Genomic DNA, 6,000 nt, shown 5'->3' with positions numbered 1-6,000 from the left:
AAATATTAAATTATGAGACTAGAATCATTCAGATTAACAGGCTTCTTTTTCTGCTTTTTTTCTTCCTCTTTATCCGTATATACATATATTAACGACACACACTTGTACATATATAAACAATTCTACAATTGGTGTTAGAAAAATTAGTTCTTTTCTTAGGAAAGACACATTTACACTTCTTACCATATACTTAAACAAATTGCAAAGGGATTGAATACTTAAACAATAAAAATAATAGAAGCACAAAATAAATGGAATAAAAGATAGTCAAAGACATTTATAGAGTGGGGAGGAAAAATCATTTCTAATCTTGTCACAATTTCCAGAAGCCATAAATGAAAATAATATAGAATTGATTACGGAAAAAATGTAAAACTTTTATATAACTAGAGACATTATATGCAAAGCTAGAAAACAAAAACATTCACAATATGTAAGAAAGACAAGGGATTAATATGTTAACAAATAAATAGATCCCAAATAACAAAAAGACCAAAATATATTGCATATGCAAATGAAGAAAATAAACTTATGAAGAAACCTCAATCTCACGAATAAAAAAAATGTGAGAAATAATGAAACACGTACCAATTTGACTAAGAATTAGAAGATTACTCACAACCAGTTGATGAAGGCATGGGGAAATGGGCTCCCTAATAACAGGAAATCTTCCAGGGCAAGGACATACAATGAGTAGTATCAAAAACTGAATACACATGCTTGTTTTATCATACTTCTAGAGATTTATCTTAGGGAAGTGATTAACAGATGCACAAAGATATATAAGATTCTTATCCTAGAATTTTTTATAAGAGGGAAAAATTGTGGAAACTTGTGTCCACCAGGAAATAATTTTTAAATTACAGTGCAGGAACACAATGGGATATCATGCAGTCATCTAAAGGCTGAGATACATGTATATGCATATGCATGAAAAGTTGTTCAGAAATAAAAAGCAGATTACAGTATAGCAGTATGCCATGATCTAATTTTTGTGTGTTGAGGTAGAAATTTATAGTCACATTTTGGAGGTGCAAAAATATAACTATTTCTTTATAACTGAATGAGGCCCTATTTACAATCAGTGGTAGAAAAAAAATGATCTTGCTCATTCAAGGTAACTTCAAAATTTGGTTTAAAACTAAATTTATCATTGTTGAACTCTATTCTCCTCTGGTGCATACTTTTCTCCTCATTCCAGTTTCTCCTTTACTTGGTCTTGGAACTTCTCACTAGAGGCCTCTGGGTACAAGGGGCAGCTCGCTCATAGCATGGAGTTGGAAGGAGGTTGCTTGATCTGTCTCTGTGGTGCCCAACGAGTCCAGGCCTGTCCCATCTGGTGTCTGCAGATTGACCACCAGCTTCTGCCCAGGTATAGCAGGCCCTGCCTTGCTTTGGGTGTTTGCAGAATGCCCACAGCTGTCTGTGGCTTTTAACGTCCTCAGGCCATGAGTTCCTGCCCCCACCCCTTCTCTGAACCTTAGCCTCTTTCCATCCACTGGGTCTCTCAGCCTTTGTGCAGTTCAACACGTTTTTCAGGTGTGCTGGTGGGTGGACAATAGCATTAAGTGATCATGTTTTTTCAAGAGGTGAAATCATGACTGTCATAAAAATAAAATGAACATGTGTCAAGGAGTCTTATTTAGTTCATTAGTTAATAAGGGAAGTTGTACGATGTTACAATTCAGTTCAAGGAGAATTGACAGCCCAGGGGCTGGAATTCTTCCCACAAATATTAAACAAGAGCAGGGCAGCTTTCAGCAGAAGGCTCCAAATTGAAATTGGGAGAAGAGTTTTGACCCACACAGTCAACTCCAGGAAATACCACTAGGCTGACTGCTTGCAGGTTTGCCTTAGTCAAATCATTGACCTTTTAATAATGTGATGTAACTGAATTTCACATATTGTATTACTAGTGGGGTTTACTATATTTGGTTAAGTCATGTCTTAATTCTCTTAAATCTAAACAGATTCACTATAGAGATTGCAAACACCTGACTACTTCATTATGTCCTATATTGAAATATTACTTTATCATAAGGTAGTCTCCTATTATATGTTTCCCATTTTACTAGTTAGAAAATTTAGTTGATTTACTAAAAATTGTGCATTATCTAGATTGCATTATGTAAGAATCTCATTTCAGGTTAATAATTTTTTAACAAAAAATTGCTAATAAAAGGAGGCATTGGTTCTGATGGAGTTGAGAACCACAGCATTACACCATTCTCGTTCTCCTTGAGACAGGTGCTCTGGTCACTAAGAAGAAAAATATCCCTAGTAGAGTCAGTGTCATTGAGCTTTAGTTAGGTTTAGTTATGTTTAGTTAGGTTTGCCTTCACCATAATGCCAAGTCCTGAAACCTCTCGTCTACAATGGCCTGGGTGAGGCCAATGCCTCCTTAATACAGACAACACTTGAATTCTGTCATGCCACTTCTGCTCCAAAAGATTTCTATAAATTAATGCCATGAGCAATAAGAGTAATTCTTAATGATTATTATTTTCCTTACCACATCCAAAAGCTAAAATCTGTTCTCATAATTTATCCACATGCTTCTGAGTATTCTATTTATATATATATATGTGTGTGTGTATGATTATTCTGAATATATCATTCCATTCTCTTATTGTGTGTGAAATGGTTATTTAAATTTTACACAATAAATTAATCTTAAACAAAATCTAATATATTATTCCAAATCTCAACTCAGGGTAAACTCCCATCTTTAAAATATTTTATATATGAATGGAGCATTCAATTCAAGTGCTACAAAATAAGGTAAGGGTATCAGGAGAAAAGAATTAACAAAAACAGAAGCAGAAATTAATGAATTACAATGTAGGAGGACAGAAGGAGGAACAATAAGACTTAAGAGTTGTTTGGAAAATTCTAACACATTTGACAGCCTCTACCAAAGCTAATCAAGAAATAGAGGAAATATCAATACATTAATAGTGAGAAATGGAATATAACCAATACAAAAGTAATATTTTAATAAGAGAAAACTATGTTTATTGTATGCTAACAGATTGAATATCTAGATAAAATGAGAACATACCACAGAAATAAAAATTACTCAAAATAGCCCTCAAAGAGAAAAAAAAAAGAAACTTGAGAAGATCCATAAACATTGGAAGAAATTGAAAAACATCAGAGAACTCACCGCTTTCATCCATCCCATGGAATGCACTGGGATAGGAAGTCCAATTATTTTAACCATTCAAATAAAAATGTTAGTATTAGCTTTTAAATTATAACAGAACACAGACTAAAGTGGAAAATATCAATTCCTTTTATGAAGTAAGCATTTCACTCATATAAAAATTTAACAAAGAGCACATAAAGAGCACATAGATTAATCAATCATACACATACACATATGTATATTTATATATATCTATATCTACATATTAGTCTGTAGGTATGTATGCACACACATAAATTCCTAATTGAGTAGGATATATTAAACAAGAAGATAATAAACAAGTAGGGGAATACAAAGTTGTTTTTGATACTAGTATGCTTAGCATATAATTCAAAACATTTTTCGAAGGAAAAAATATGATCTTAATAGGTAAAAAAACCCATTTAATAAAAGTCAACATTAATTTCCTACAAAATTCTTACAAATTGTAACTCAAAAATTTTATTATTTAAATGAAATAGGATATTATTGAAATGTAAAAATTTCTGTCTTACACCAATTTCCAGGATATGCTTAATAGTTAATCGTCAAGAGACATTCCCACTGCATTCAGTAAAGAGGCTTTATGCCTATTGCATAACATTGCTCAGGAAATGCTAGCCCACACCATTAACCAAGAAAACCATATAAAGTCAGATATAATAGAAAGAGGAAAAATTGCCATCCTTTGCTGACAACATGATTGTCAGCCTGGAAAACCAAATTGGGCAGTTGCAGTTTAACTGCCCAGCATCCTTTTCCCCTCCCTGAAAGTCCCCCAATTTTCATTTAAAGAATTAGCTCTTTCCCCCCGGGATACAGACTGTGTATGCCTTTTCCTCCCCTGCCCTTCCCGGATCCAGGCATTGGGAGGTGATTCAAGATAGGCCTTTCTGGAATCCAAATTTTGAGCAGAAAGTCAAAGAGACTGAAAATCGTTAGAATCCATCCATTTCTACAGTGACATTCTGATCAGATTGTTTCTGCTAAAAGAGGATTCCTATAATTCCTGCTTCTCAGCTCACTTCCTGTTTATTTTTTTTTTTTAATTTTATTTTGAAATAAATTCAAAGTTACAGGAACAGTTGCAAAAACAATACAAACCCCGTACACAGCATACCCTGACCCCCCTCCCCTGATATCCTCATCCATCAACTTTAACATGCTGTCACACCACCATTTCTTTCTTTCCCTCCCTCCCTCCCTCCTTCATATCATCCATCATCTGTTGCTCTCTTCTACATCTTTTTTTTTTATTATTTTGAAATAAATTCAAAGTTATATGAACAGTTGCAAAAACAAAACTAGCCCCATACACAGAATTCCATCATACCCTGACTCCCCCTCCCCCAGTAGCTCAATCCACCAACTTTAACTTGCTGTCACATCGCTATTTCTTTTCCTCCCTCCCTCCCTCCCTCCCTATCATCCATCATCTATTGCTCTGTCATCTGAACATATGAGAGTTAGCTGCACACATCCTTGAGCATTCACTATAATTCACGTATACACTTCCCATGAACAAGAACATTCTTTCATGCAATCCCATTAAGCGCAGCTAAGAAGTACAAGAGATTCAACAATGATACAAAGCTTACATTCTATATTTCCTTTTCCTTATGTCTCAACTGTGTCCCTTTAAGCCACCTGTCCTCTATCCTCCTGTCCCATCCAAGTTCATCCTTAGTATTCAATTGTCATCTAGTTAGACTGACTTTTTTTTTTTTTTTTCAGTTGTCTAAACATATATACAGCCTAAATCTTCCCATTCCACCCCCTCCCTAGCCTTCCATTAGTTGGACTAATCACGTTTATAATGTTGTAATGCTCTTTCCCACCATCCATTACTAGAAATTTCCCTTCACCTCAAAAAGCAACCCTACACTCATTTCTTAACTCCCCATTGCCCCTTCCCCCACTTCTCGGTACCCATACTCTACGTTTCATCTCTATGGCCATATTCTCTGATAATTTCTTTGTGTTTACTGTGGGGCTTAAAATTAACCTCCTAAATGCATAACAATCTTGTTTTTCTTTGATACCACCTTCACTTCAATAGGACACATAAACTATGTTCCTATACTCCTCCATTCCCCCACGTTTATATAGTTGTCTAAAATTACATATTTTACATTGAGTTCAAAACCACTGCTTTGTCCTTAGAGTTTGTGTATTTTATATCATGTAGGAAGTAACTAGTGGAATTATAGTTCAAAAATTATTGACTTCTATTTGTATTCCATTGTGGTTGGAGAATGTGCTTTGCGTATACTCAATGGTTTTTTTTTTTTTAATTTCTTGAGGCTTGTTTTATGTCCCAGCTTATGGTCCCTTCTCGAGAAAGATCTGTGATCACTAGAGAAAAGTGAGTGTCCTGGTGATTTGGGATGTAAGGTACTATATATGTCTGTTAAAATTCTCTATATCTCTTTCTCCTTTCCCTATCTCTCCTCCAGCAGGGCTCCCCTCAGAATCTGAAGTAGGGCAGGTCTTTCATCGGCAAAGTCTCAGCATTTGTTTGTCTGTGAAAAATTTAAGCTCTCCCTCAAATTTGAAGGAGAGTTTTGCTGGATAAAGTATTCTAGGTTGGAAATTTTTCTCTCTCAGAGTTTTAAATATGTCATGCCACTGCCTTCTCACCTCCACGGTTGCTGCTGAGTAGTCACTACTTAATCTTATGTTGTTTCCTTTGTATGTGGTGAATTGCTTTTCTCTTGCTGCTTTCAGAACTTGCTCCTTCTCTTCAGTATTTGGGAGTCTGATCAGAATATGTCTTGGAGTGGGTTTATTTGGATTTATTCTATTTGCAGTTC

Source organism: Choloepus didactylus, chromosome 10 (genome assembly GCF_015220235.1).
Source record: "Choloepus didactylus isolate mChoDid1 chromosome 10, mChoDid1.pri, whole genome shotgun sequence".
In the NCBI taxonomy this organism is placed as follows: Eukaryota; Metazoa; Chordata; class Mammalia; order Pilosa; family Megalonychidae; genus Choloepus; species Choloepus didactylus.
The sequence above is the reverse complement of the archived record's forward strand: the minus strand, read 5'-3'. Positions refer to the sequence as shown.